Consider the following 26,592-nt stretch of genomic DNA (forward strand, 5'->3'; position numbering starts at 1 on the left):
GTCCTTGCATCCATACTGTAGCTCTGTCAATTAATTTGAGAGCGGTTACATTTCTCCAGCTCCATCCCTGAGCTGTTTACTAAATCAGTGGCGGGGTGGGGTTTTTGTTGTTGTTGAATTGCAGACTGCCCCGTTAAGAGAACGAAGTTGGTTGGCCAGGAGGGGTCCGCCAGTCACCAGGGCATTTCAGCAGTCGATGTGACCAAGCCCCTTTAAAACATTACGCATATCGGGGGCTGGTTTATCTAGGGCTGTCGTGAGGTAATCTATCCATTCTCGCCGGGCAGGCCGACATGTGGTAATCGTAGAAAGCGCACAGTGCAATATGAGAAAAAAGCAATAACAATACGAGCGCGCACGAGTTGATTTTAAGCCGAGAAATGTACATGGAACATTGCAGACTTTACTAAAGCTAAAGATTGTTTGATCTCGTGAAACAACCTTAAACCAGCAGAAAACTAATACTAACCAAACGCAAGTTTGAACGACAATGGAACTTGCGTTCTCCTGACCCCTGGGAACCGTTGTGATTTGCCTGGATTTAAAAGCACAAGTTGCTGACAAATTGGATAAACTTGCCCTCCAATTCCGCCAGCCGACGGTACTGAACTCACTTTCCTTGTATCCAGAACGAAACTGCGGGTCGTGGAATTAAACCTGATTTATAAGAATCGAAGGTGAGTGAAGGAGGTCTAAGCTTACTGTTATTGCGAAAACCTACTTTTGATGCTTGCAAAACCATGTTTCTCAGAAATTTCGTCAATAGTTCCTGCAAAATGGGTTTATCCCCTAAATACGTGGAGTCTAGTGCAAGTTGCATGCTGATTGTGGCCAATATTATTATTTAATTAAAACGGGTTTTATTGACACGAGAAATATGTTCACATTACCAAAACAAGTGAAATAAACCAGCAAAAGTTAGAATAAACACATTTAACATCAACCAAAAAAACATTAGAAATTAACAGTAATCATTGCACTCAAACGTTTAAAAAATATATACATTTCAAGGGTTTTAGCAATGTGAAAATAGTTGGTAGTACGAATAGTGGGGTACTTCTATCTTAACGTTGGAAGCCGATACCAATAGTTTCTGTATGGAATCCAGTTTTGCCATGTAAAATGAGTCCTAGTTTTGAATGTGTAAATGAACTTATGTAATACAGAGGCTACTATCACTATTACCCATCAATTCTATTTTCATTAGGCTATATGGGGTGATAAACTTGACCACGCTGTAGGTTAGCTTTCCAAAACCACATCGGGAGTCTGTGCAAGGGCGAAATTGTGATGTAGATATTGGTGGGGACTAACAGTAGACTGGTTGTCCTGGGGTCCTTCCATTGAGGTTTTTTGGGGACATTTAAAATATATTTCCTGCAACTTTGCACAGTTTGACAACTTATTATGCCTCTGTTGAGGAAACAGTGGAAGGATAAGTAGAATTTTATTGGGATAACATTTGTACTATTAAAGGAAAACTGCTAACTTCCTGCATTTCACCACATTTTGCCATGGGGCAGGGAGCCAAATGTGCAGTTTTATAATGCTATTCTTCACATTTATTCATGAATCTCAGAGAAAATGTTGTAGTTTTAAAACTAATTACCAGCAATGCTAAACTTTGTCATGGGGCAAAGAGAAAAATGTTTTTATAGCTCATCTCATGCTATTCTTCACGTTTTGCCATAAGGATGAGAACATTTCAGTTTAAAGCTAATTTCCTGCTAATCTTCACGTTTTGCCATTAAGCTGAGAGAACATGTTTTAAAGTAACTGTCCAGTGAAAATCTCACCTTTAAAAGTACATATTCTGTTAACTCATACCCAAATAATTTGGACTCATTATATACTTATATTTGTGGCCAAAGCATAATTTGGAGGGGAAAAAAAACCTTCAAAAACTTGCATCTCAAACAGAACTTTTAAAAAAATGCTTGCGATTTCCTCACAGGGGTTGATGTCATCCTGAGGAGGAGGAGCTGGCCAATCAGCAGTCTACTCTTATTAATATTTTGAATGACCGGTATACGCCCACACCATTCTGTTGTTGGGGGACTGCTCATGCTATTCCAACACAGAGAAGTAGCTTTTTAGCATACTTAATCACAATTTTTTTGGGAAGGAAAACGATTTCACTCCTGTTGTAATTAATGATGGGTCATATTTCATAGAAATTTGGAAACATTGGACAGTTACATTAAAGTTCGACCCTGGACAAAAATACATTTTAAACTGTATAACTGATTAATGCAACATTATACCAGGTAATTTATTGCTAACATTTTTTTTATTAATAAGATATTTGACATTTGTTACCGATCTCTACAGCTTCCACCCAAAACAAATCTTGTGAAATGACTTCAACACATCCCGGAGAAGTTATGTTTAGCTTAGCTAACGAACTAGCTACGTCAGCAGCATTATCAGAATGACACATTGATGAACCATCAAATGCACAGCCAATTTCTGTTTAAAAATTGAGAAAGAGTTGAACCGTTTTCATGCCCAAAGTCGACCGTTAAAGTGAATTTCTTGCAACTCGACACATTCTTCCCTGCTGGTTAGCACATTTTTGGAGATGCAGTAGTATAGTAAATGGAAGGTTTTTTCCAACGTCACTGCTGTTTAGCAGTAGTTAATTGAACCACAGCAGGTGGTGGGTCATTGGAGTTGCTTGTTCTGTTTTTAAAGCCCATTTTATTTATTTAAAAAAATTGCCCCCTTTTCTCCCAATTTCATGGTATCCAATTGATAGTTACAGTCTTGTCCCAGGCGAAGGTCAAGAGCTGTACGTCCTCCGAAACACGACCCAGCTAAGCCTCACTGCTTCTTGACACAATCCCCACTTATGCCGGAAACCAGCCGCACCAATGTGTCGGAGGAAACACAGGCAAACGTGTCGGCATGCATGTGCCTGGCCCGCCGCAGAAGTCACTATAGGGCGATGGGGAAAGGGCATCCCGGCCTGCCAAACCCTCCCCTAACCCGGATGACGCTGGGACAATTTTGCGCCGCCCCATGGGTCTCCCGGTCGACAGCCGGTTGCGACAGAACCAGGACTCGAACCAGGATTTCTAGTGGCACAGCTGGCATTGCAATGCAGTGCCTTAGACCAATGCACCACTCGGGAGGCCCTGTTTTTACAGCCTGTTTTGTCTCTCTCCGGCAGGTGTCGTTGCTTTACATTGCATTCTTTACATTACTTTACCAGTGGTATTTTGTGTATTGCAAATACTTTAATATCAATATCTGGTTTCTATGTTCTATGTTGAAGATGCACATTAAGAAATCCTCTTTCCAGCGATCGCAAGAATGGACTACATGCCTCTTCAGTTCTTTGACGAATTGATCCCTAACAAATTCACATGTTTGATCTGTTCCACTGTTTGCGCCCCAGTTCGTGTCTTAACAGATGCAGTTCTGTGGAAGCTGTCACAAGCTGAGCTACGGTCATACACCCCCTCTCTCTCCACACACACACAATCCAGATCAATAGCATCGGCCCATTATAGCGTTATACATTTTTTTAAATACATTTTTTGTTGTTGATAATTCATGGATTATGTTTAAAATGCTTCTAAAAGTTAGAATAATGTACACACTTACCTGTTTCAAAAAAAAATTGTTCAAAACAAGCTGTTCAGTTATTTACTACTCTGCTCCTCAGTGACGGTCAGGCAGCTCTGCCTCCGTGGGCGCATCTACCAATGCGAACATTGCTTCGATTGCTTTGCAGGCTATTTGCTATGAGGGGGAAATACCCCAATGAAGTTGCAGGATTTCGTAGCATAAATTATTATAGCACAAAGTAAATGGACCATCCTGGGGCACTCAAATGTGCTTTCAGTCAGAACTTCTGGGTGTACTCTAGTTTCCTCCCAATGATTGTCTCGCGCCAGACGGCTTACTTCCGCACGTGAGATGTCTGCTCTATCAGGTACAGATGGCCTAAAGCAAAAAGGTAATTGTAATTAACTTGTATATAAATACTACATCCAATAAGAGTCGAAGGACAGAGGGATACACTAGCTAGAACCTTCTCATCACGGATCTGGTAGGATAAAATGTTGTTCACCAGGTTCTATGTTGTTCACCAGGTTCTACTGTAGATGACAGGGCAACATGTTGTGAGGACTAAAACAGCATACAACTGTGTGTATCACAAAGCATGATCAAATTAATTGGCCAACTACTGTAATTTTGAGAAACATTGGTAAATAATTTGGTTGATTTTATTTTGTTGGCAAATTTAACCAGTTATCTACCTTTTTTTTATGAGCAGCTAACTAGCTGATAGCTTGCTGGCTAGTTAGCTCCCATGCCAATTTCAAGTCTAAACTAATATTTGATTAACTCGGACATATGAAGTTATTTCAGAATAAAAGTTAATGGGCAGGCAAATCATGCTTTGTGACAAACGCAACCTGACAAACGATTTTCTACCACTTAATTTTTATTTCTAAATGTGTCTGTGTGTATTGATATTCAGCTATCCAACAGTGTCATCCATGGCGGACAGAAGAGCCTTCAGTGAGAGTGACTGCCTCGGTGGCCACAGACTGCCTCTGAGTTGTACCATTCCTCAAATGATAGCCAACTGCTCTTCTTTTTAAGCTCATAGCAGCCCTTATAATTTAAGTGACAGATTAAGTTATCGCAACATCATAATCGCAGAAACCACATGGAATATCCCATCCTGATGCTGATTGCCCATTTGATTTGCTTCGTAGTTTGTCAGACCTGGCATCTAATAACGGGGTCATTGCTCGTTGTTTTAGTTATTGAACTTTTCCTGAATAGTTTTGGGCAGTGGCTGCCCCCCAAAAATCCTTTAGCCATGGCATACCGGGTTCCCAGAAAATCCGTAACTGCATTCACTCGTTTTTTTTTACGCTCATCCGCAGATTGTCATTTTTGTGTGTGCTTTTTTTTGTCTTAGGCTGCACGGCATACACAGCTGTCATTTTTGGTTACTAACGGTAAGGCCTAAACTCCCTTGATAGGCTACAAAGACTAGATAAGTATTTGTCACAATCAGTTTCTCTATAAAGCATCACTTCTTTTGTTTTGGGTAGATGATTAAAAGGTTTTGAGATGTTTATGGCTGTATTGCGGCAGCATGGAGATCAGAAGACGAACAGAGCATTGTCTTATGGACGGCTAAATTTGTCTGCAGTCATAAATAAATAAATAGGAAGTTACCTTTTTAAACAGAGGAGAGAAAGCTGCCAATTATGTCCCTTGGCTGTGGAAGCTCTAATAAACATAGTTCAAGCTGGCCACTGTTGTAGGAGGTTGCTGAACAGCACTGCTGTTCTCGATTGTGACTAATTGGGACAGATTTTTACCGAGTGTGTAACAGTCACAAAGAAAGCAGTCACCAAGGCTCAAATATGTGGTAAGTTTGCAGACGTGGTAGCCGGCAGGCACAATTTTGCACTTCTACCTGGACAGAGTTGGACAAGACAGATCTGTCTTGACTTGTAAAATGACCCTTGGCTCCATGTATAAATGGGACCATTGTGTTCACTGTGTGACCTTTTGATATTTGACCTGTCATTACCTGAGCCAGAAATGCAATTTTGGAAGGGTGCTAGATGAGTTGGGCAGTGACGATACCAGTATAGCAATATTGGTATTTTTAAAAACCTGCTGTATGTCAAATATTGTGTGCTATAGCTTGGAAAATAAATCAATGTGACTGGATGACAACATGATGATTGTTTCCAACATTAGGGCTGTTTTCCTAAAGAAGTGAAATCCGCCTCGTGTTGTGTTTCCTACCCACGATATGTATCGCAATACTGGTATCGTCCCGGCACTACAGACGAGGGCTGAGGAGTAGGATTTTCTCCCATTTTAACCTTATTCCCTAGATTCACGGGGAATTGTAGTGGAATTTATATTGTAATTTCAATGACTGTTGATTATGTCCATATTATTCCATTGCAATTTAGTCCCTCACCAGTTTGGCTTGCTACTCAAAGCAATTGTACGTTAATGCCCTTACAACTGCTATCACCATAACCCCACTCCCATATTCTGAATATATTCAATATGGGTGGTGATGTATAGGCTACTGAGGCTGGATTAATTTGAGATTAAACCACAGTGGTATAATATGCATGACTGACTACACTAATTGCCTCGAGTTGAGTTAAAAGGGAATCCATACTTAACAGACTTCTGTGAAAGATAGGGCTCCAGTGATAATGACCCAATTGGGCAGAGCACTCCTCACCTCTCTGCCAGTAAATGGCGCTTGTGTCACCTCAGACACCCTGTAACTGTTAGTGTCAAAGTCTGAAGGGGGATGGGTGTTGGCCATTCTTGTTCTCCGTGGCTGGCAGCTGTACGGGCTAGCATGGACATGTCGTGTCAACACCTATCATCAGTCCTACTCCCTCAAACTTTTGATCTATTTTATTCAACTAGGCAAGTCAATTAAGAACAAATCCTTATTTACAACGACGGCCAAGCCCTAACCCGGACGACGCTGGGCCAATTGTGCACCGCCCTATCACGGCTGATTGTGATACAGCCTGGAATCGAACCAGGGTCTGTAGTGACTCCTCTAGCACTGAGATGCAGTGCCTTATACCGCTGCACCACCCAGTAGCCCAATCAAACGAGTGAGCCTCAGTCCTTCAGTCAGTCTGTCCGTCCTTTTGTCAAGTCGTCCCCAGCAAAGGCAAGTAGGCGGGCGGTTGCTGTCTGAGCGGCTAGACACTTTCGTGATTGGTCTTGTTTAGCTTTCATCGTGACATTTATCCTGCCAGCCTGGTGATTAACAGGTGGGGAGATGTCAAGGACGGGGAGATTTGATAAACTGTGACTGGGTGGCGATGGCTGTAGATCATCAGTGGTGGTGTTGATTAAATTATGTCTTGCAGCAGCACACTCAGTCAGGCCAGAGGTGTCACCACAAAGTGCCATATCCTGTCATGATACATTGGCGCACACTCGCAGCCCTGAAGAGTTGGAACGGCTTTGGGCTACCAGAATAGGCCCATGTTGATAACCCTAACCCTGCAATGAGGGAAAGACGGCCACCACTTGCAACGAGCTGGCAGGATGGTCGCCTACTGACTGGTTAATTGGATGAGGATAATTGCTCTGGTGTGTTTCCCCTCTTAGATATGGTAAAGCCCCTATCCATCCAAGACTGGAGGGCAATTCCAAGGTAACGGAATTACGCTGAGACTCCGATTTTTAACATTTAAAATGTATACCAGTTTAACGAAACAAAATAACTCTATGCACAAGGACTACCTTCGACTATTTCCACTGAACATTTTACAAAAACACATTTACGGGAAGAACTGTGCAGATCCAAAGTTTGGATAACATAATACAACTGAGGGAGATATTACTGTAATTCTGTAACTTTGTATCTGCAGTTTTTCCAGTAAATGTAACTTTATAAATTGTTCAAAGTAGTCGTCGAATGGTTTGTTAAACTTTGAAATCGATGGCTATTTGGCATACATTTTAAACTGAGAAAAATGGAGTCTCGGCGTAATTCCTTTATTGTGGAATTGCCCTGGAGCAAATCTGTTTTAACGTGGATCGAAGTACGTGTTGGGAAGGATGGCCAGCCTTGTTTTAAAGTGGTCTTACCCCTCAACAATCATGGCCAGATTAAATACTCTATTTTAATTATATCAGTGGGCATTAACTCAGTAACCTTATCAGAATGGTCTGGTCTTTTAATGGGGCTTTGCAAGCCAACAGATGCAAAAAGATTAAGAAGAATATACCGGTGGCAAAAAGCGCAATCCCCCTGAAAGAGGGGGGTCGGGTGGGTTTCAGAATCAGATACCCAGTGCCACACTGACTATTTAAACCATTTGAGGTCTTTGGATCTGGCTAGATGGCAGCTATCTGACAAATATATCTCTAGATATCAATCAAAGGCTGCATTTTTTGTTGTTGTATCAAATAAGGTTCTGAGAATGACGGAAGACTTCCCGCTCTATTACATCACAGTGGACATATTGTATGTAATGTGCGTAGAAACAAAATAAATAAAATGGTTGTTCCCGTTAAACACTTGCCCCCCCAATCCCCCTTCCCCCAAACACATGTAATAATAGGACTATAAATTGTGCTTTCCTGTATTATATATTATACGGAGCCATTTACTTTTTTCGTATTCTTAATTTGTATTATTTCTTATTGTTTTTGTTAGTTTTTTGGGGGGAATTTTACCCCTTTTTCTCCCCAATTTCGTGGTATCCAATTGTTTTAGTAGCTACTATCTTGTCTCGTCGCTACAACTCCCGTACGGGCTCGGGAGAGACGAAGGTTGAAAGTCATGCGTCCTCCGATACACAACCCAACCAAGCCGCACTGCTTCTTAACACAGCGCGCATCCAACCCGGAAGCCAGCCGCACCAATGTGTCGGAGGAAACACTGTGCACCTGGCAACCTTGGTTAGCGCGCACTGCGCTCCCGGCCTGCGACTCCTCCGGCCCACCACAGGAGTCGCTGGTGCGCGATGAGACAAGGACATCCCTGCCTGCCAAGCCCACCGTAACCCGAACGACGCTGGGCCAATTGTGCGTCGCCCCACGGACCTCCCGGTCGCGGCGGTTACGACAGAGCCTGGGCGCGAACCCAGAGTCTCTGATGGCACAGCTGGCGCTGCAGTACAGTGCCCTTAACCACTGAGCCACCCAATATTTCTTATTGTTGTCATGAACTGCAAATATGCATTTCATTGGACTCTGTATACCATGTGTATCCCGTACGACTAATAAAACTTGATCTAGGCTTAATCTTAATTCCCATCTTTATTCATTATTTGGTTGCGGTTCAGGCCATAGAAACAGTGCAAGGGTGCCAAGTTCGTATTTTTTTATAGTTTTATTTTGCTGTTACTTCTTATTAAGGTGTCCGCATGCTTTCCAGCCAATACCGTTCAGAAGAGTTCTTGCATATATCAAGACAACGTATTTGTTTTGGAAAGCTGAAGTTCGGAGCCGAAGTTTACGCCCCTTCGTCGGTGATTGGTCAAGAGTAGGGATTCTTCAATATAGTTGTCATTCAACGAGAGACAACCTGTAATTATGCAACTATTTTTGGGGGGGGAGAAAAACTGCACCAAACATCTTAGTTAGACGAAAAATCGTGTGACTAAGATCCTCGGCACAAACGTTAACATTTTATAGGGACTATTTTGAGGAAGTGTATACTGGCTATGGTGTCTCAAAACAAGGTCTTTTAAGGGGGTATGCGAGCAGACTGTTTCGGCTAGACGCAAGCCGAATTGAAGCATGCTTACGCCTTTAGTCAGTTAATTTAATCAAATTCAGATCCACAAGGGTGAACACTGTTCAAGAGGCCCAACTTAACATGTTACCCACACCCTCCTGACATGCCCTTGATTCTAATCAGTAGCCTAACCCCATGGATGTATGTTGAAATGTCTAATTTTTTTTTTGATAACTTGACTTTAGTCTTAACTCTCATAGGGTTAAATTAGACTGGAAAGCCTGTTCATTATTCAAATATGTAAATAGAGACCTAGATCGTATGCAAACTATGAAAACTACGCACAGTGCAGTATCGACATTCCTTTGAAGCACAACTGAAGTGCCCTAACGGAGTTGAATTATTAACTCCGAAGGGCACACTGTGTGCTTCCACCGAATGCAGCTTATGAGTATAAATGGTATATGTGTGTGAGCTCCCTCATGAATGGAGTTGGTGTGTGTCTCCTGAATCCATGTTAAAATTCAGTGACACGAGCATTGTCTTTCTCCTGTTTAGCACATGGTAGGGTAGAAAAAAAAGAAGTGTAAAGCAGTTCCTGGGTTGTTGTTTTTGTTTGCGTGGGGTGTTGTTGCTCTCTCTCGCTCTTTCTCGTCATCTCTTTTTTTTTTTTTTTTGCATTGCGCTTTCTCTTCCTACTGAATGTGTCAATTTCCCATATCGATATTTTGCTATCTCACTCTCTTCCACACTCTCACAAGTTCAAGCAGACCCTTAGAGAATGAAGCCCTTGTGGTGAGATGGTATAGAATGACATGGCTGAGGAGGTTTTTGTCAAAGCCTCGGATGATTATGAGAAGATAAGACCCCCACCTGAGGCAGGTGAAGAGGGAGAACTGGGGACAGGGGAACAAACACACAAGCACAACTAATCGGCATCTGTCTTGCTCACTCGTGCAGAGCAAAGGGCATTCCTTTGGAGGCAACGTGTAGAGCGGTACATGATCTGCAGTTTGTCAGGCTGTAGTCAAAATAATGTTGACGTGCTCACAAAAGGTGTGCGGGTGTTGTGTTTGTGTGCATATTTTATGCAGGCCATATGTGTGTTTGCATGTTTTCAGAAGTCCGTGGTCCGTGTCCTCGTGGAATGGTGTGTGTGTGTGTTAGCACTGTGGGTCTGTCTGTTGTTGTCTGTATGTTGTCAGCAGCATGAGTTTGGATCCATGCACGTGTGTACTTGTGTAGATGTGTACATGTGCCTACAGGTATGTGCATGTGTGGAGTTTATTGCTGTGCTTAGCCTTTGCAGTCCCAGTACTTCTCTGAAAGGGTGGCCTGGTCTCTCTCTACTCTTTCTCTGTCTCTGTACTGGCTCCTTTTGTTTCTTTTGTTGGCTAAGGTTGAAAAGGCCAGCCAACAAGAGGGAGAACTGTGGCGGAGGGAAGGGGTGGAGGGGAGTGTGGTACATGTCTGGATGCGGTAGGATGGGGGAGGGAAGTGGAAGAGAAGGGAGGATTTGTGTTGCTTTGCTCTGAACTGTCTGTCTGTGGGAGAACAGCTGGTGTTGACTGGCTGCAGACTTTAGTCCTCCGCCGAGGGATAGGTAGGTGAGTGGGTGTGGTAGAGGGGGAGTGTCCACCATCTGGAACCGGACCCAATAACTAGGGCAGAACTTTGAAACTTGCAAAGTTCTGAGTTTTTAGTTTTCTTCGGCATCTGTGCACCTTACGATAAGTATTTTGTGGTTGTGGTAATTTTGATATTAGTGTGGGATTTATTTTCTCGTGGACTGGTTCTAGTTTTTTGCCAAAGCGAGATAGCTAGCTGGCTATTCACTCGGATATTATGGATATTAAACTGCTCATGAAATAGAATATCATCTCAATAACATCAGGGGGCTTTTTGTGGCTTTTGACTCCCGGAAAACAATATGGTGACATTCGCCAGGTTTTTGTGTTCCTGTGCGGTTTTGGCAGGCCGATAGGCAGGCGTTGTTCGCAATACCGATGCTTCTGGCTGTTGCTAAGTAGGAACTATGGAGTCCTTGGAAAATGGGGAGCACTCGGTTTCCCCAGAAACACCCATTTTTTCTCAAGACGACTGCCAAAGCTGGGGCAATCACCCGTAACCCCCCCCCCCCACCATATCCCCCCCGGGGGGGGATGCGCTCTATCCTGGGAAAGGGGGGTTGTCATGGACAGGAAAGGACCAATGTTGGACTGGACTGTTAAAAGTTTTATACTTTGATGGCGGAAAGATGGATGAGGGGAGGGTGTGTGGGATTTCTTTCGCTGGTCCCAACTTGACCTATTCTGAAATTGACTTGAGGTTCTCTATCTTAATTTGTTCGATCTATTGTGATTTGGTCAGGCTAAAGCTTTCTTTTCTCTCCCTATGTTTAACGTAACTAACAAACAAGGCTAGGCTTATTGAACTATGAACATGGCAGCAGAAGAAGCAACATTTTAACTTGGACTGTCTTTAAAAATAATATGCATGAGAATTAATTACATGGATTCTGGTCTCTACTATAGGCATACTGGATTTTGAGTTCTGTGTGTGTGGTTGTGTGTGCTGAACACAGGGCTGACATGTGCTGTGATGATTGGGTGCCAGGGGCAGGATATTATTTTTTACAGCCTGTATGTGGCTCCCTCCATCACCATGACACTTCCTGCTAATTCACACTTCTAAACGGTCAAAGGTGAAAGGTTGAGTGTCATCCCTCTAAAGACATGTTACTTTGCTGACAGGGGCTTTCCTCCTGACTGGATTTTTTTTCAACACATCAAGAGTTAAATACAAAGCTCCAGTTAATACATTGAAGTGTGTGCGTGTACCCCGGCCCCCAGAGAGCAAGGTGTTTCCTAGCAACCTTTTGCCACTTGTTGCCAAGCTAGGACATACACTGTTAAGGGAACGGTCTCTGACTGTTAGGACATGGGCACTGCATTCCCTACTCTGGGGTGGGGGGGCTGGCACAACTATCACTATTATAACCATGTAACCGACAGTTATGGATGAAGACTGTCATGAAAAGAACCATCATAACTGTTAAAAAAAAACACACACAGAAAAACAGCTGGCTGGGCAGGCTAGGCTGGGCAACGTGATGAAACTGATGCTCTTTGCTGAAACATTGTAGCAGCACACAAGTGCGTTTGTAAATCCACTCTGGAGTGCCAGAGTGTGCTCAGTGGGCATTCAAATCAAATCAAATTTATTTATATAGCCCTTCGTACATCAGCTGATATCTCAGTGCTGTACAGAAACCCAGCCTAAAACCCCAAACAGCAAGCAATGCAGGTGTAGAAGCACGGTGGCTTGGAAAAACTCCCTAGAAAGGCCAAAACCTAGGAAGAAACCTAGAGGAACCAGGCTATGTGGGGTGGCCAGTCCTCTTCTGGCTGTGCCGGGTGGAGATTATAACAGAACATGGCCAAGATGTTCAAATGTTCATAAATGACCAGCATGGTCGAATAATAATAATAAGGCAGAACAGTTGAAACTGGAGCAGCAGCATGGTCAGGTGGACTGGGGACAGCAAGGAGTCATCATGTCAGGTAGTCCTGGGGCATGGTCCTAGGGCTCAGGTCAGTTGAAACTGGAGCAGCAGCACAGCCAGGTGGACTGGGGACAGCAAGGAGTCATCATGTCAGGTAGTCCTGGGTCATGGTCCTAGGGCTCAGGTCCTCTGAGAGAAGGAGAGAATTAGAGAACGCACACTTAGATTCACACAGGACACCGAATAGGACAGGAGAAGTACTCCAGATATAACAAACTGACCCTAGCCCCCCGACACATAAACTACTGCAGCATAAATGCTGGAGGCTGAGACAGGAGGGGTCAGGAGACACTGTGGCCCCATCCGAGGACACCCCCGGACAGGGCCAAACAGGAAGGATATAACCACACCCACTTTGCCAAAGCACAGCCCCCACACCACTAGAGGGATATCTTCAACCACCAACTTACCATCCTGAGACAAGGCTGAGTATAGCCCACAAAGACCTCCGCCAGGCACAACCCAAGGGGGGGGGCGCCGCCAACCCAGACAGGATGACCACATCAGTGAATCAACCAACTCAGGTGACGCACCCCCTCCAGGGATATATTGAGAGCGTTGTCAGATTGTCTGTTCGTAAATTCAGAACGTTTAGCTCTCGGCGCGTTCAGTGCGCACACTGGATGCTCTTGCCGAGGAGTGGGTTGATCCGAGCGTTCTGACCACACAATGGCAGTCAAGCACCTAATCGAACTGGCTAACGTTGGCTAGCTTGCTAGCTACTTCCAGACACAAATGAGAGAACACCTCACTCTGACCATTTTGTTCACCCTAGCAGAGCTGGTTATGCTGTTTTCATGTTATTCAGATCATTGGTGACTAACTGTGCTGCTGGCAACAATGTAAATGTTTTTTTTGCCGACGTTTACCGTCACCTGCCAATTTCAACTGGTGTTGAGCGTTTATAAATTCATCAGTTATTCTGCGCTCTGGCACGCTCAGACGAGTGCGCGGAAATCGGAGTAGATGGCCAGAGCGCATTTACGAACTCGCCCATAGACCATGGAATTAATAGAAAGGGTTTAGGACCTCACCCTGGCAATATGACTGATAAACTCATGGGTACACTCACAATGGCTACCTTCTATTGTGATACAATAATTTCCATGTTAATGTACAATGTTCATTCAAATGATGTTAACTGATGTGGCTGATGTGTATTTTTTTCCGTAATGTCAGTTGCGTTGAATCGACAAAATCACATAACATTTTACTTCCTGCTCCTCCTATAGAGGGCTTGCAGTTGCCTCACAAATCACCTAGCAACCACACCAGAGTCTGTCTGTTGGAACTCCTCCAATCATCCACATGGCTGGCTGAGTTTTGCTTCCACTGGAAACTTCGGGAAGATTACCCATTATTTTGTTTTCTAAGGACCAAGAAAACGGAGGGAGAACCTATTCAAGTAAGCAAATATATTTAGAAAATTATAATGTATCGCTAGCTAGAACTTACTGTACAGGCTAACTCAAATTAGCTGCTAATGTAATGTTAGCTAGCTATACAGTATGTACAGTTAGCTAAGTGAATTAAATATCATTAGCTAGTTAGCTATCTTGGTGTATTTACCGTTGTAATTCGAAATGGATTTGTAGTTAAGTACAGTGCCTTCAGGAAGTTTTCCCATCCCTTTACCTTTTCCACATTTTGTTGTTACATCCTGAGTTTAAAATGTAACTGTCTTACACACAATACCCCATAATGTCAAAGTGGAATTGTGTTTATTTTTACATTTTTTATTTTTTTTACAAGTGACTTAAAATGAAACCCTTTTGTTATGGGAAGCCAAATAAGTTCAGAAGTAAATATTTGCACATCTAGTAACATAAGTTGCATGGACTCACTCAGTGTGCAATAATAGTGTTTAACATGAATTTTTGAATGACTGTAATGTAGTCTGTGTGTAGCTGGTGTAGAGGAGTCAGGCGCAGGACAGCCGATATGAGTAAATAAACGTATTTTACTCAAAATAGACAAATACAATACAAAATAAGCAAGCCCACATAAACGGACCGTATTACATAAACAATCACTCACAAACAAACATGGGGGAACAGAGGGTTAAATAATGAACAAGTAATTGGGGAATTGAAACCAGGTGAGAAAGACAAAACAAATGGAAAATAAAAAGTGGATCTGTGATGGCTAGAAGGCCGGTGACGTCGAACGCCGTCCGAAGAAGGAGAGAGACCGACTTCGGTGGAAGTCGTGACAACTACCTAATCTCTCTACCCCACACATACAGTTATATGTAACGTCCCTCAGTCAAGAAGTGAATTTCAAACACATATTCAACCCGAAAGACCAGGGAAGTAATTCCAATGCTTAGAAAAGAAGGGCACCGATTGGTAGAAGGGTAAAAAGAAAAGCAGACATTGAATATCACTTTGAGCATGGTGAAGTTATTAATTACATTTTGGATAGTGTATCAATATACATTTAGCTTCTGAAGCTAAGCAGGGTTGGTCCTGGTCAGTTCCTGGATGGGAGACCAGATGCTGCTGGAAGTGGTTTTGGAGGGCCAGTAGGAGGCACTCTTTCCTCTGGTCTAAAAAAAGTATCCCAATGCCCCAGGGCAGTGACACTGCCCTGTGTACCCCTGTGTAGGGTGCCGTCTTTCGGATGGGATGTTAAACAGGTGTCCTGACTCTCTGAGGTCATTAAAGATCCCATGGCACTTATCGTAAGAGTAGGGGTGTTAACCCCAGTGTCCTGGCTAAATTACCAATCTGGCCCTCAAACCATCACGGTCACCTAATAATCCCCAGTTTACAATTGACTCATTCATCCCCCTCTCCCCTGTAACTATTCCCCAGGTCGTTGCTGCAAATGAGAAAGTATTCTCAGTCAACTTACCTGGTAAAATAACGTAAAATAAAAAATACCCAGTCACTACAAAGATACAGGTGTCCTTCCTAACTCGGTTGCTAGAGAGGAAGGAAACCGCTCAGGGATTTCACCATGAGGCCAATGGTCACTTTAAAGTAGTTCGAGTTTAATGGCTGTGATAGGGGAAAAACTAAGGATGGATCAACATTTTAATAACTCAACACTAACCTAATTGACAGCGTGAAAAGAAGGAAGCCTGTACAGAACACAAATATTACAAAACATGCATCCTGTTTGCAAACTGGGCACTAGAGTAAAATGTGGTAAAGTAATTAACTTTTTTAAGAATAGTGGTGGCTGCGTCGTTATGGGTATGCTTGTAATTGTTAAGGACTGGGGAGTTTTTCAGGATAAAAAATAAAAGGAATGGAGCTAAGCACAGACAAAATCCTAGAGGAAAACCTGGTTCAGGCTGATTTCCACCAGACACTGTGAGATGAATTCACCTTTCAGCAGGACAACCTAAAACACAAGGCCAAATCTACACTGGAGTTGCTTTCTAAGAATATGGTGAAGGTTCCGGAGTTACAGTTTTGACTTAAATCTACTTAAATGTATGGCAAGACCTGAAAATGGATGTCTAGCAATGATCAACAACCAATTTGACAGAGCTTGAAGATTTTTAAAAATAATAATGGGTAAATGTTTTCCAACCCAGTTGTGGAATGCTCTTAGAAACTTACCCAGAAAGCCAGGGGTGTGATTATGTAAATTAGATATCTCTGTATTACATTTGAGATAAATCAGCAAAAATGTCTAAACATTTTTTCACTTTGTCATTATGGGATATTATGTGTGTGAGAAATCAATTTAGAATTTAGGCTATAACACAACAAAATGTGGAATAAATCAAGGGGTATGAATGCTTTCTGAAGGCACTATATAGCTAGCAGTTCCAGCTGTCAGAATGGAGAGTAGGCTACTCTGGATAGGGCAGGTAACTTTGTGGGAGGACATTATGAAAATGTTCTCCAGTCCAGCACGAGAAACCAAGGACAGAGATATAGTATCATAATTTTCAGTGCTGTCTAATTTGAGTATAATGCGGCCTGTTTCTTTTGTCTTTTCTGTACTCCGATACAGAGAGCTGTGAATCCCTTTCTGCAGATAGAGGTCCCAATGGATGCCCCGAGAGAATAAGGATACGTCCTTTCTATGTTCTATGTGTACCTATGTCAGAGCACATTATGAAAAACAAAAATACTGTTTTTAAAGTCAGACACAATGTATAAACCTATTACAACTGGAGCAGGCCAACCCTGCTGGGTGTGCCTGCTTCTGTTTCAGCCCAGCACTAATACACCGAATTCAATTTATAAAACCTAATTAGTTGATAATTAAGTGTGCAATTGCTGGGATCAGTGGAGCAAGGTTGGCAACCTTTGGAATGGACTTTATTTTGTTCACGTGAAATGTATGCTTTAGTAATGAATAATAGCCTACGTGTTACTAAGATGTCTAACCTTTTCCATATGCGTTAGCTTACTTGTACACTATGCAATTATATTAAATATTGTTGATTCTTTGAAGTGAAGTGTTTAAACTTGTGTTAATTGTTAACTTAAAACTATTCAAAATGAACTAGTGTCAATGTTTAATCACAGATCACAATCCTGCAATAAAGAGTGAAAGGAAATCTGTCTCTAATTTCTGTGTTGTATACTGAAATTAACTTGACTTTTTTGTTCAGTTGTAAGCTCTCCAATGAGTTTTATTTGATTGTCACTCTTTTTTTCAGGATATCAGCCATGTGAACTAGTGATGCACCGATATGACATTTTTGGCCGATGTCCGATATTTTCCTTGACAAAAATAAACCTGATATCGATATCCGATATTTAAAATTTGTGCAGCCTTTTTAAGCATTCTAGTACAGTTAAATAGGTTACACACACACACATGGACACAGCGGTCTAAGGCACTGTATCTTAGTGCAAGAGGCGTCAGTACAGTCCCTGCTTCGAATCCAGGCTGTATCACATCCGGCTGTGGGAGACTTGGGAGACCCATAGGGCAGCGCACAATTGGCCCAGCATTGGCTGGGGTTAGGCCGTCATTCTAAATAAGAATTTGTTTTTTACTGAATTATCTAGTTAAAGGTTACACACACCACACTGACCAAAAAGTTATTTTGTTGCCATTTACATATGTCCACATTACCAGAAAAACAATCAAAACCTATTTCTTTCACTTACTTGCTGTGCTGTTTCGTTGTTGATTTTGTTCAGTTGTTTCATTTTCAACCAGGATTTCTATAGAATGTTATTTGGGTCTTTTGCTATGGAACGCCGTTTGGGTCTTTGCGTGTCAAAAAAGATACGCGCTACATGTGCATAGTGTTATTTGACGTGTCAAACATTGATTACACTATCACTCGTATTTCATATGTCACAACGATTCATCAATACGTATGCTATGATGCTGGCAAAGTTGTCTCGCGCACCTACAGTGCTGCTCGTAAAAATAAAAAAAGCTTGCTAGCTCATGGATGCAAACAATGTTCATCACCAAAAACACATGACATCTGTTTCAGTAGCTATATAGTTAGCTAGCTAACTATATAGCTAGGAGTCATCTAAAATAACCCTTATTTATAAGACTGCCATTAATCAAATAAGAACTATCTATGTGAAGCTAGCCACAATAAGGATTAGCCACAATAGTGGACTTTGCATTTAGCCTTCAAAATAAAAGTATGGCATAATTCTACTATTTGTATTAATTTGCATCACTGTCAATGACACTTTTATTTTGAAGGCAAATCGCAAATTCCACTATTGTGCCTAATCCTTATTGTGGCTAGCTTCACAACATATAACCCGGTCAGGTCGAGCCTCACTAGCCAGATGAAGCTAGCTGGCTGCTTATAATGTTAGCTTGGAGCAACCGGGTTAAGTAGCTGTCTAGCTGTTTATTTTCATGAACTGAAGTTCAGTTTCAATAGGTGAACAAGTGGTTACATAGGTAATACTTACAAGGATTCTTAAATCATTGCTAAGAATAATGAAAATGACTGCAGTTTCTACTGGTCATTGTTTTCAGGCTGGTTGTATTGGTGCTTGCTAGGTCCAATCTAAAGCTAGCTACTCCAGAAGTTGCAGTCAAACAAATATGATGCTTTATTACCAATGTGGTATTGTAAACACATTGTTCGTGGCCTGTGTTGGCAGTCTTTTTTGTACAGCTTTGACAGTGCTACTGTATCTTTTTTGACATGCAAAGACCCAAACAGCGTTCCATAGTATGTATGCGTGAAGCTAATAGCAGTGACGCTATTACTGTGTAACTCTGGTAGGGCAACATCTGAAAAATAGTGCACTTGGTTATGTGTACCGGTGCTCGACCAGTCGGCGAAAGCCAACATCACCCATGACAGAGGACTGTTGCTTGTCAAGGGCAAGGAATTCCATTATCTTGGGTTTAGTGGATTTCACCTTTTGAGTTGTCTCGCTGAAATGTTCTTTCTCTTTCAAATGACTGCTCGACTTATTTGACTTGTTGAGTGCTTGATCCACACAGCAGACATTGTGGGCTAGGTTAGGAATGCTGTGTTGCACATGTAGCGCTACATTTTACATGGCGTTACTACGTCATGTACCTACGTTTATATAGGTATGCACATCGGTTTTGCAATTCTGTGTTAAACTAGAAATCGGCCGATACCGATGTTGCCATTTTTTCCCAACTACAGTTGTTGAGTACCCACAACGGCACACATTTTTGTTGTAGCTCCAGACAAACATGATTCAAACTCATTGAGTGCCTGATGATTAGTTGACAAGTTGAATCAGGTGTGTTTGTCCGGGCTACAATAAATGTGTACTGTTGAGGGTACTTGTGGGTTGGGAACCACTGGCTTACAGTATGTCATTTGCCTTATGGGCATATGCATTGCACCCCTTGCATTTCAAGAAGAGAATAGCTTAACTCCCACATTTACATATTGTTGAGCTATATGTTCTCAATTTTAAAATTATACCAGTAGACAATGTATATGAGGCTAATCATTATACAAGATTTTGTACATTTAATTTTTTTATTTCATTTAACTAGGCAAGTCAGTTAAGAATAAATAGTTATTTATAATGACGGCCTAGCAAAAGGCCTCCTGCGGGGACGGGGGCTGGGATTTAAAAATACATAAAAATATAGGACAAAACACAGGTCACGACAAGACGACAACACAACACTACAAAAAGAGAGACCTAAGACAACAACAGCGTGGCGGCTGCACGACATTGTAGCAGCACAAAATAGGGTACAAACATGGTGCATGCCTTGTGCTGACATTATATACACATAACTACTACCACCAAGTTCAATGCCAGATACTTTTCTCCCAAAATGTCTGAGTGGAACTTGGAGGTGCTACTGTGTTCATGAAGATGATTTGCCTAAGACTACCACAACAATTGCATTGTTTAAATGGTTAAATAAATGAAAGTAAGGCTATAAGAAATACATTTCATTCAAAGGGACCAGGCAAAGCAGAGATTACACAATACTTAGAATTACAACAATTTAGCATATTATTGAAGTACAGTATGTTTACAATAGTCTTTTACATACATACATACATACATACATACATACATACATACATACATACATACATGGTTTAAGGGGGCACTTTAGTTTTAGGGGGCACTTTAGCTTTACTCAAGTGTCACAACAGAATCATTCAGATTGACCAAAGCACAGCACAGATTGACAACCATCTTGTATTACTGAGGGATGTCTCCTTTTCATATCTGAAAAAGGACAAAGTAGTAAAGGAGAAACTGATGCTGCACCAGCATTGCTCAGCTTCACAGTGGGAATCCAGTCGACATGGGTGTCTTGATAGAAGTCAGCTGGTGAACCTACAGTACATAAACAAATGAAAGGCACACCTGATGTTAGAACATCACTTCTTCAGGTCTCCTATACCATCAGGGCTCTTGCTTGTTTGGTCGTGTTTAATTCCTTCAGGTGTTTTAGTGTCATAAAGATTAAATCTATTGTTGGGCTGGAACCACCAATAGTCAACACAGCAGGTTGTCCTATCCCATTGAGGCCTTTGTCCTATGCTCTAATGTCCATACATTTTCCCCTCTTCTTATGAATAAAGTTCTCAACAAATTATCATTGGGTCAGTACCACGAGTTTTAGACAGTGTAGCTGGACTGGATGTCATATTGTACAATTTGTGTCTCCCTTTTTCATGGTTATGGCTAGAAGGGATCCAGTTTTGGTGAAATTTAACATCAGATTTTACTTTTTGTAGCAGGTCAGGAGAATTTTAGATTAAGCTTTTGAAGTTAATTTTACAATTGGATCCCTTCTAGCCATGACCTATTTTCATAGGCCTAGATTACATGGTTGCATTCAAGATGAGGTAGATTTTAGTGATCTGTTATCAGTGTAAGCAGAGATGGCCTATTCATATTAAAACGATTCTGATATTGTCTCCAGTTGTGTAAATGTAGTAGAATTTCATGGAATGATTATCAAAGGCCACATTTTTTCCTGAGTAAAGAAACGTCTCTGATATAGATATATGCCTCTACACGCTCATTAATAGCCAAAATGACTATCTAATCTACTCATCACATTAGGAATTGTTGACTTGCATTAGTCTGCAAATGCAATGATAGATGCAAGCGATCCTTTGTTATAAAGGTGCATTTTATGGTGAAAAATTTGCTTCGCCCAAAGAGACTGTAAGAGACAGACTACAAGCTAACTATGAGCATATCTAGCTAACTAACGTGGGTTAACTTGTAGTCTTGTTAACACTTGGTTAGCATAACAGCTAAACTAATCTCGAAATCTATCAGACTTACCAGTGGGTTCAGGTCTTGACAGGCAAAAAGGTTTCTAAGCTTTCTGACAGTTGAGTTTTATAATTGCGGATAATCTATAAAAAAAGAAACCAGGAATTTATCTTTCTTTATCTTTGGTGATGGATCAACTAGTTTGAGGCACTGTTATCATGCAGTTTGGGGTAGCCACTCAGCTGTTGTTGTCGAAAGACTTGATGCGATGGTCTTCCAACATGGCCGCCACGAGGCGTTGTGCGTCAACTGGCAACCCTCTATGGGTACACTAGGCTGACAGTCGTACCATTAAGCCATCATTGACTTGAATTCCAGCACATGCAGTCAGGAGGAGAAAATGTGTGTAATAAATATATTTATGTTGCTATTCAAACAGTTATTACAGTGACTGCGGTCATTTGCCTGGCCAATTACCATCATCCAAAGTTCCATGACTGTCAGAGCCGTAAGAGAGAGAATATTAAGGCTTTTACGTTACTACAGTTGTAAAATAAAGAATTTAGTGTTTTTAAAATATGGTATGCAACATTGTTTCTCTATGTATTTGAACAGCTTTCAAGGTTTCTCTGGTAGGCAAACAAATTAACTATAGGCCTATTTTATTTATTTAACCTTGATTTAACTAGGCAAGTCAGTTAAGAACAAATTCTTATTTACAATGACAGCCTACCAGGGAACAGTGGGTTAACTCCCTTGTTCAGGGGCAGAACAACATGTTCTTACCTTGTCAGCTCAGGGATTCGATCCAGCAACCTTTCGGTTACTGACCCAACGCTCTAACCCGTAGGCTACCTGAGGCCTAGAGCTGAGAGCTGATAATATTTGTAGAGTGACAATGAGTCCTTCATCTCTTGTGATTGCTTTGGATTAGGGAACATTTCACCTGTATCACACTGTATCATGTCTCTGGAAACTTGTGTCCCACTCCCTTTTAAACCACACCATAATCTAAGCCTGGCCTATATCTGATACCTCTGGAGATGTCATCATGTGTGTATTGTAGTGACAGATCTTTGTCAAACATTTCTCTCAATTCGAAAACAAATGTGTGTTCATAACCCTCAATCGTCAAGGGCCTCTTGCGTATACGCTGAACTGTGTGTGTGTGTATGTTGTTAGCTAATTTGGCATGCATGGCTAACAGCAGACTACGGCCTTGTATGTCCAAGACACCACAGCAGAACTTGCAGGCTGCTTCATAAATAACTCTCTCTATATGTTGTTAATGGAGGGTTTAAGGCTTTTTCTGCTTACTGAGAACACGGTAAGCGTTTCCAACCGCCTGCTTCACCCCGATGGCCTGATCTAGGAGGGGTGAACTAGGCCTCTGTTTCTACACTTAATTTTTTATTTATTTAACTAGGCAAGTCAATTTTAAGAACAAATTCTTATTTTACATTGAGATCCAAACCCTCCCCTTACCCGGACGACGCTGGGCCAATTGTGCACCACCCTATGGGACTCCCGATCACGGCTGGTTGTGATACAGGCCGGGATCCAACCAGGGTCTGTAGTGACGCCTCTAGCACTGAGATGCGGTGCCTTAGACATCTGCGCCACTTTGTAGTCAAAATGACCAAGGTTATGGAGGGACCTCGGGGGGTGGGCTCCAGGTTGGAGGAGGCAAAACCCCTCACATCACCCCCCCCAGTGGTTTTGTGTGTCAAAGTGTGTGTGGGTTGCTTTTTTTTATTAGACTGCACACAACACTCTAATTCTACTGTACGATAGTAAAACAATATCGACTATGGATCACACAACCGCTTAAACTAAATCTCCACGCGTTAAATGGATGTGAAGGGCGTAAAATGCCAGTCAGTTGCTCGAGTTCTAAATTGGTCAGAACAAGTTAATTTACTGTCTGCTACACTAAAGTGTTAGATACATCAATTTAGGCCTACTGCCTGACATGGCAAGTAGCCTACTATCCTTGAACTTGCCTACCTTATCTCCCTTGTCCCGAGTACTAACCCTCCTGTCTCTATCCCCCTTTTATCTTCTCTTCCTCATATTCCGTTTGTACTCTATTCTTGAGTCAGGGCATTGGCATAGAATAGCTTGAGGTGCCTGTGCTTGCTGGGCCAACCTGTGGGAAGCTACTGATAAGTCAGTGGCTTTGTTGTTGTGTGGTGGCTTGGCTGTCTCCTCAGCCCCCTCAGTTCTATTGGCAGATAGCTGCCATTGCTCAGCTGGAGACAATCTCAGGCAGCGGCCAATAACATTCCTTCCATAAAAACGTCAACAGGCCAGGCAATTCCAAGGCCAGAAGGTATTCACAGATCCCGTCGACAAAACTGACCTCCCTGGGGAAGATGGGTACGGCGTATAACCCTCTGCCTGTCAATTTTTGTTTTTTTAAAATGTTGAACACACTTTATTTTAATGTAAGTGTTTTGTGTTCTTTAGCAAAGGGTTTGAATTGGAAGGTTGAAGGTGTGGCATTGTTTCCAGTGGACCAGCTCAACTTGACAGAATGAATGGGGAGGGACTCTACTGTTTTCACTTTTCTTAGGTGGACCACTTGCAAATAGTCACGGTTCGTCACCCAGCCACCACTGTCTTGTCATGTTGATTATGTTTTGGTACAATGACTGATGGCTGGAAAGCGTTTGTAACCCACTTTGTCATGGTTTATCTTCGTTAGTGTGATATGTTTATCGTTTGTGCCATAGCTTCCCAACTAATGAAAACAAAACTCTTACACAAGCACTAGGGGACCAAATCCTATTAAAATGCTCATCACTGCATGATTTATGCACAAATGTGAGTTTCTCTTACATGTTAAACTACGGTCCTAAGTTACTTACTGTAGGTGTTCCTGAGAGTAGGTGTCGCTTTCTGGGACCCAGTCAGTATGACTTCAGAGTTACTTCTCTGGTCTAAACTGTGTATCAGATGGATGCATTCTGAGAATGTGTTGTAATTGGATTTGGGCATGTTCACAGGGAAACATGGTGTATTTGTAGTTTTACTTTACTTACATGCCAGAGTTACTATGCTAGCAGAAAGAGTGAATTTAATTATTTCCTACAAGAAAATCCAACTCGCCCTGAAGCTTTCTTTTCTATGAAGGTTGAATTCTTTATTCCCTGTATTATATATGCCTAGAAGGGGACTCACAGCGCAGCACAGTACATTGGATCAGAATCGGATGTGTGCAGCACAGCTGGCCTAATGAGATCCAGCTGGAGGGAATTCTGGTAGCAGAGAGACTGTATCAGGACCCGCAGACGTCACACACGCTCATACTTAAACCACACACGCACACACTCAATGCATGTCTCGCAAAATCAGTGTTTAATAGACAAAGTTTTGGTCTATGACATTCATGTATATGTGTCATATATTATATATCACCAAAAAAAGAAACGTCCTCTCACTGTCAACTGCGTTTATTTTCAGCAAACTTTACGCGTAAATATTTGTATGAACATAACAAGATTCATCAACTGAGACATAAACTGAACAAGTTCCACAGACATGTGACTAACAGAAATGGAATAATGTGTCCCTGAACAAAGGGGGGGTCAAAATCAAAAGTAACAGTCAGTATCTGGTGTGGCCACCAGCTGCGTTAAGTACTGCAGTGCATCTCCTCATGGACTGCACCAGATGTGCCAGTTCTTGCTGTAAGATATTACCTCAATCTTCCACCAAGTTCCCAGACATTTACAGTGCCTTGCGAAAGTATTCGGCCCCCTTGAACTTTGCGACCTTTTGCCACATTTCAGGCTTCACACATAAAGATATAAAACTGTATTTTTTTGTGAAGAATCAACAACAAGTGGGACACAATCATGAAGTGGAACGATTTATTGGATATTTCAAACTTTTCAAAACCTGAAAAATTGGGCGTGCAAAATTATTCAGCCCCTTTACTTTCAGTGCAGCACACTCTCTCCAGAAGTTCAGTGAGGATCTCTGAATGATCCAATGTTGACCTAAATGACTAATGATGATAAATACAATCCACCTGTGTGTAATCCAGTCTCCGTATATATGCACCTGCACTGTGATAGTCTCAGAGGTCCGTCAAAAGCGCAGAGAGCATCATGAAGAACAAGGAACACACCAGGCAGGTCCGAGATACTGTTGTGAAGAAGTTTAAAGCCGGATTTGGATACAAAAAGATTTCCCAAGCTTTAAACATCCCAAGGAGCACTGTGCAAGCGATAATATTGAAATGGAAGTAGTATCAGACAACTGCAAATCTACCAAGACCTGGCCGTCCCTCTAAACTTTCAGCTCATACAAGGAGAAGACTGATCAGAGCTGCAGCCAAGAGGCCCATGATCACTCTGGATGAACTGCAGAGATCTACAGCTGAGGTGGGAGATTGCACAAATCTGGCCTTTATGGAAGAGTGGCAAGAAGAAAGCCATTTCTTAAATATATCCATAAAAAGTGTCGTTTAAAGTTTGCCACAAGCCACCTGGGAGACACACCAAACATGTGGAAGAAGGTGCTCTGGTCAGATGAAACCAAAATTGAACTTTTTGGCAACAATGCAAAACGTTATGTTTGGCGTAAAAGCAACACAGCTCATCACCGTGAACACACCATCCCCACTGTCAAACATGGTGGTGGCAGCATCATGGTTTGGGCCTGCTTTTCTTCAGCAGGGACAGGGAAGATGGTAAAAATTGATGGGAAGATGGATGGAGCCAAATACAGGACCATTCTGGAAGAGAACCTGATGGAGTCTGCAAAAGACCTGAGACTGGGACGGAGATTTGTCTTCCAACAAGACAATGATCCAAAACATAAAGCAAAATCTACAATGGAATGGTTCAAAAATAAACATATCCAGGTGTTAGAATGGCCAAGTCAAAGTCCAGACCTGAATCCAATCGAGAATCTGTGGAAAGAACTGAAAACTGCTGTTCACAAATGCTCTCCATCCAACCTCACTGAGCTCGAGCTGTTTTGCAAGGAGGAATGGGAAAAATGTCAGTCTCTCGATGTGCAAAACTGATAGAGACATACCCCAAGCGACTTACAGCTGTCATCGCAGCAAAAGGTGGCGCTACAAAGTAATAACTTAAGGGGGCTGAATAATTTTGCACGCCCAATTTTTCAGTTTTTGATTTGTTAAAAAA

General features: G+C 42.0%; 1 protein-coding gene across 1 annotated transcript in view; it reads left to right on the top strand.

Annotated features, from left to right (window-relative positions):
* Window positions 1–221: 221 nt before the first annotated feature.
* The window catches only part of plxnb1b (plexin b1b), a 134,580-nt gene continuing 108,209 nt past the window's right edge, over window positions 222–26,592 (top strand). The window contains 1 exon segment of the mRNA XM_021568531.2: window positions 222–677. The gene's annotated coding sequence lies outside the window, so the exon portion shown is untranslated.

The sequence above is a fragment of the Oncorhynchus mykiss genome, chromosome 17, assembly GCF_013265735.2.
Source record: "Oncorhynchus mykiss isolate Arlee chromosome 17, USDA_OmykA_1.1, whole genome shotgun sequence".
In the NCBI taxonomy this organism is placed as follows: domain Eukaryota; kingdom Metazoa; phylum Chordata; class Actinopteri; order Salmoniformes; family Salmonidae; genus Oncorhynchus; species Oncorhynchus mykiss.